This window comes from Pteropus vampyrus, unplaced genomic scaffold, assembly GCF_000151845.1.
Source record: "Pteropus vampyrus isolate Shadow unplaced genomic scaffold, Pvam_2.0 Scaffold419, whole genome shotgun sequence".
Classification (NCBI taxonomy): domain Eukaryota; kingdom Metazoa; phylum Chordata; class Mammalia; order Chiroptera; family Pteropodidae; genus Pteropus; species Pteropus vampyrus.
The window spans coordinates 445,374-451,071 of NW_011889200.1; the positions used below are offsets into that span (position 1 = coordinate 445,374).

General features: G+C 35.1%; 1 pseudogene; it reads left to right on the plus strand.

Annotated features, from left to right (window-relative positions):
- Positions 1-1,640: 1,640 nt before the first annotated feature.
- Positions 1,641-3,381, plus strand: LOC105306087 (annotated as a pseudogene).
- The last annotated feature ends 2,317 nt before the right edge of the window (positions 3,382-5,698 follow it).

The window sequence follows — 5,698 nt, forward strand, 5'->3', positions numbered from 1 at the left end:
GAAATATTCAAAGTGATGAAAAGAAAGGACCTACGACCAAGATTACCCAGCAAAGCTATCATTTAGAATCAAAGGACAGATAAAGAGCTTCCCAGAAAAGAAAAAGCTAAAGGCATTCATCACCACCAAACTGGTATTACAAGAAATGTTAAAGGGACTTCTTTAAGAAGAAGAAAAAAGAAAAAAGGATAAAAAATATGAATAACAAAATGGCAATAACTACATATCTATTAAGAATTACTTTAAATGTAAATGGATTAATGCTCCAATCAAACAACATAGGATAACTGAACAGATAAGAAAACAAGGCCCCTATTGCAGCATTATTTACAGTAGGAAAGATATGGAAGCAACCTAAGCGTCCACCAATAGATGAATGGATAAAGAAGAAATGGTACATATATATAATGGAATATTACTCAGCCATAAAAAGAACAAAATTTTGCCACCTGTAGCAATATGGATGGAACTGGAGGGTATTATGCTAAGTGAAATAAGTCAGACAGAAAAAAAAATGCCATATGATTTCACTTATACATGGAATCAGAAAAACAAAATAAATGAACAAACAAAACAGAAATAAACTCATAGATACAGAGAACATTTTGATGGTTGTCAGATTGGAGGAAGTTTGGGGGGACATGTGAAAATGTGGAAGGCTATGAAGAAGTACAAATTGGTAGTTAAAAATAGTCTTGGGTATGTGAAATACAGCATAAGGAATATAGTCAATAATATTGTAATAACTATGCATGGAGTCAGGTAGGTACTAGATTTATTGGGGTGATTACTTCATAAGTTTTATAAATGTCTAATTACTATATTGTACACCTGAAACTAATATAAAATTGTATGTCAACTGTAATTGAAAAATAAAAATTATTTTAAAAATAAAATAAATAAAAGTAAAGAATTAAGCATTTATCCTGCCCTTCCTATACAAATTGTATTTCAAAGTAATCAAATAGCCTTGGTTAATGAGAGTAAGTTCTATACAGAAGGATCCAGTTAATCAGTTACAAGAAATGATGGAATTAGACTATCATTTTGTAATCCCAATAAATTATTTTCAGACAATGAACATCAATTGATGAAACCATAACTTAAAAGGTTGATTTGAAAGTTTATATATTCATTCCTTGTTTTATTGTGCCTCACTTTATTTGCAGATACTGTGTTGTTTTGAAGCTTTGTGGCAACTGTGCCTCAAGCAAGTCTGTCGGTGCCATTTTTCCAACAGCATCTGCTCACTTCAAGTCTCTGTGTAACATTTTGGTAATTCTCACAATATTTCAAACTTTTCATTATTATTATATTTGTTATGGTGATCTGTGATCAACAGTCTTTGATATTACTATTATAATTGTTTTGAGACAACACAAACTATGCCTATATAAATTGTTTTGAGACATCTCAATCTATGCCCATATAAACATTGTGTGTGTTCTGAATGATCCACTGACTAGCTGTTCCCCAATCTCTCTCTCTCTCTCTCTCTCTCTCTCTCTCTCTCTCTCTCCTCCTCTCTCTCTCCCTCTCTCCCCTTCAGCCTCTCTGTCCCCTGAGATACAACAATATTGAAATTAGGCCAATTCATAACCCTATAATGGCCTCTACATGTTCAAGCGAAGGAAAGTTGCATGTCTCTCACTTTAAGTCAAAATCTAGAAATGATTAAGCTTAATAAGAAAGGTATGTCAAAAGTCAAGATAGGCCCAAAGTTATGCCTCTTGCACCAAACAGTTAGCCAAGTTATGAATGCAAAGAAAAAGTTTTTGAAGGATATTAAAAGCACTACTTCTGTGAACACACAAATGATGAGAAAAGGAAATTGCGTTTTTGCTGATGTGGAGAAAGTGTTAGTGGTCTGGATAGGAGATCAAATCAGCCATAGCATTTCCTTGAGCCAAAGCCTGATCCAGAGCAAAGCCCTAACTCTGTTCAATTCTACGAAGGCTGAGAGAGGTGAGAAAACTGAGGAAGAAAATTTTGAAGGTAGCAAAAGTCAGTTCATGAGGTTTAAGGAAATAAGTCTTCTTCATAACATAGAAGAGCAAGGTGAAGCAGCAACTGCTAATATAGAAGCTGCAGCAAGTTATCTAGAAGATCTAGATAAGATAATTAATGAAGGTGGCTACACTAAACAGGTTTTCAACATAGACAGTACAGTTTTAGATTGAAAGAACATGCCTTCTAGGACTTTCATAGCTAGAAAGAAGTCAATGCCTGGCTTCAAAACTTCAAAGGACAGGCTGACTCTCTCATTAGGGGCTAATGCAGCTGATAACTTAAAGTTGAAGCCAATGTTCATTTACCATTTCAAAAATCCTAGGGGCCTTAAGAATTATGCTAAATCTATTCTGCCTGTGCTTTATAAATAAAACAACAGAGCCTAAATGAGAGCGCATCTTCTTACAACATGGTTTACTTAATATTTTAAGCCCACTTGAGACCTACTGCTCAGAAAAAAAGATTCTTTTCAAAAATATTACTGCTTGTTGATAATGGACACGGTCACCAAGGGCTCTGCTGGAGAGCCGTACAATGTGATTAATGTTATTTTCATGCCCGCTCACACAACATCCATTCTGCAGCCCATGGATAGTGGAGGAATTTCTACTTTCAGTTCTTATTATTTAAGAAATGCATTTCGTAAGGCTATCACTTCCATAGATGGTGATTCCTCTGATGAATCTGGGCAAAGTAAGTTAAAAACCTTCTGTAGATGATTCACTCTACTATATGTCATTAAGAACATCTGTAATTCATGGGAAGTGGTCAAAATATCGACATTAACAGGATTTTGGAAGAAATTGATTCCAACCCTCATGGATGGCTTGGAGGAATTCAAGACTTCAGTGGAGGAAGTAACTGCTGATGTGGTGGAAATACCAAGAGAACTAGAATTATAAGTGGAGCCCGAAGATATGACAAAATTGCTGCAATCTCAGGATAAAATTTTAACACATGAGGTGTTGCTTCTTATGGATGAGCAAATAAACTGGTTTCTTGAGATGGAATCTACTCCTGGTGAAGATGTTGTGAAGATTGTTGAAATGACAACACAGGATTTAGAATATGATATAAACTTTTTTGATAAAGCAGCTGCAAGATTTGAGAGGATTGACTTCAATTTCGAAAGAAATTCTATTGTGGGTAAAAATGCTATTAAAGAGCATCATATGCTACAGATAAATTATTCCTGAAAGGAAGAGTCAATTGATGCAGCAAACTTTATTGTGGTTTAATTTTAAGAAATCACTACTGCCACGTCATCCTTCGGCAACTATCACCCTGATCAGTCAGCAGCCATCAACATCAAGGCAAGATCCTCCACCAGCAAAAAGATTATGACTTGGTGAAGCCTCGGATGAAAGTTAGCATCTTTTAGCAATAAAGCATTTTTATTTTTAAATACTTTTTAAATATTTCCATTACAGTTGGCATACAATATTATACTAGTCTCAGGTATACAACACAGAGATTAGATATTTGTATCAATAAACTATTTTAAAATTAAGATGTGTACATTTTTTTAGACATAATATTTTGCATACTTAACATGACACTATAGTGTAAACATAATTTTTATATGCACTGGGAAACCGACAAATTCTTGTGACTCACTGTATCATGATATTCACTTTACTGGGATGGTCTGGAACTGAATCCACAATATCTCCAAGGTGTGCCTGTAGTGGAACATTCAGGCTAGGTCCACCTGAATTCACTGATCAGCCTGAACATCACTACGTGTTGAACAGTATGTACCTCCTGATGTGATGCAATAGGAAGAATACAGCACCATCTATGAGCATTCCTGCTTAAAAAAAAAAAAAACACATTGTACTGGTATCCAATGAAGCCTTTAGAGCCAACTTATGGTTTCTAGTTACGTTATACTTATTCCTCTAAAAGAAGAGCAAACTAAGTGACAACACAAAGATGCAAACAGAAAATGAGAATGTAGGCATTCAACAGTACAAGTGACCTGATTTCTTCGACAACTCAATAATAGCATGGAAAAGAGAAGAGGGAGACTGTTTTAAAGTAGATTGAAGACACATATCCAAGTGCAATGTGTGCATCTTGTTTTGATCTAGATTTAAACAAATCAAATGAAAGAAGGTATTTTTTGAGATAGCTGAGGAAATCAGAATATGGACTAGGTGTTAGGGGACATTAAATAATTATTATGAATTTTGATTAGTGTGAAAGTAGTAAAGTGGTTATGTTTTTTAAGAGGACACTGAAGTATATAGGATAAAATGACATGATGTTTGAGATTTGCGCTAAAATATTTACAGAAATTAAAAAAAGGAGAATGTATAAAGCAGGTATGGTAAAGTAATGATAATTTTTGATTTTGAGTGATAAGTATTTGGGGATTTGCTATGTAATTCTCTGTACTTTTGTGTATTTAAATTTTTTTAAAGATACAAAAAAAAAAAAAAAAGGCAAAGGACCCAGTAGGGAGAAATGATGCTCAAAGGATATAAACAGGTATTTACAGAAGAGAAGATACAAGCGTACAATAAACATTTGAGACGATATCCAGTTTCACCAGTAGTCAGGGAATTGTAAATTAAAACAATAAGGAGATACTATTTTTTATTCAAAAGATTGACAAAAAGTTAAAAGAGCAGGACCATCTAGTTCTGACCATTGCTGGAAGGTCAAATCACCTCCATCTTACAGTATTTATTAAAAGTAAATATGACATTACACACAATAATATTCTGTAGAGATAATAGTACCAGAAATTAATGATCTGTATGTGAGGATGACGGAAGCAGCACTTTTTGTATTAATAAAAATTATTTTTTTGAAAAAGAACCTGAATTATCATAAAGGAATGGTCAAATAAATTATGGCTCATCTATACCAGGGAATGCTATATATTTTTTAAATTAAAAAATCTTTTTTAAAAATAATCGAACAATGTATGGTAGTACAAAAAATAGAAAGTACACATGAGAAAAAAAAGAGAAAAATCATAATTCCAGACCTGCAGAGATCATCTTGGAATATATCACTTCAAGTATTTCTGTGTGTGTCAGTGCGTGTGTGGGAATGCGTGCATATGTATGTATACTTGTTTTTCCAACACTTAGTTTTCCAATAAAAAGGTATCACATTACACAGTATGTTGTAACCTCTTGTTTCTTTCATTCTCTCATGAATATTTTCCACATCAATGTTCATCGACAAACATGACCTTTAAGAACTGCACAGTATTCCATTTTATGGATACTCCGTAACTTAAGCAATCTCTATTTTGAGGTATTTAAGCGCATTCCAATTTCTTCTTTTGTAAACAGCCTCAGAGCAGGCTTGCCAATCTTTGAAGATGATTTGCCGATTGCCTTGTGGAAAGTTCTGGGTGCTTCTGGACACATCTGAGCCAAAGTAGTCAGAATTCTTTACCATCACCCAAGCCTGCTATCTTCCCAGATAGCACAACTGTGGTCTTTAGAAATTGTAAGACCTGTCTTATCCTGCCCGTTAGTCATGCCGCCTAACTGGAACTCTGTTCCAGAAATCCTTACGCTCTCTCCCTCCTTTTGCCTCATTGCCGCCCCTCCCCACGCCCCCGCCCCCGCCCCCCACCCCTTTCCGGCGGCCTGGCCTATGGCAAACGCCAAGAATTAATTAGGGGCGGGGATCGAGGAGCGGCTGTCAGGAGGTCGCCATATTT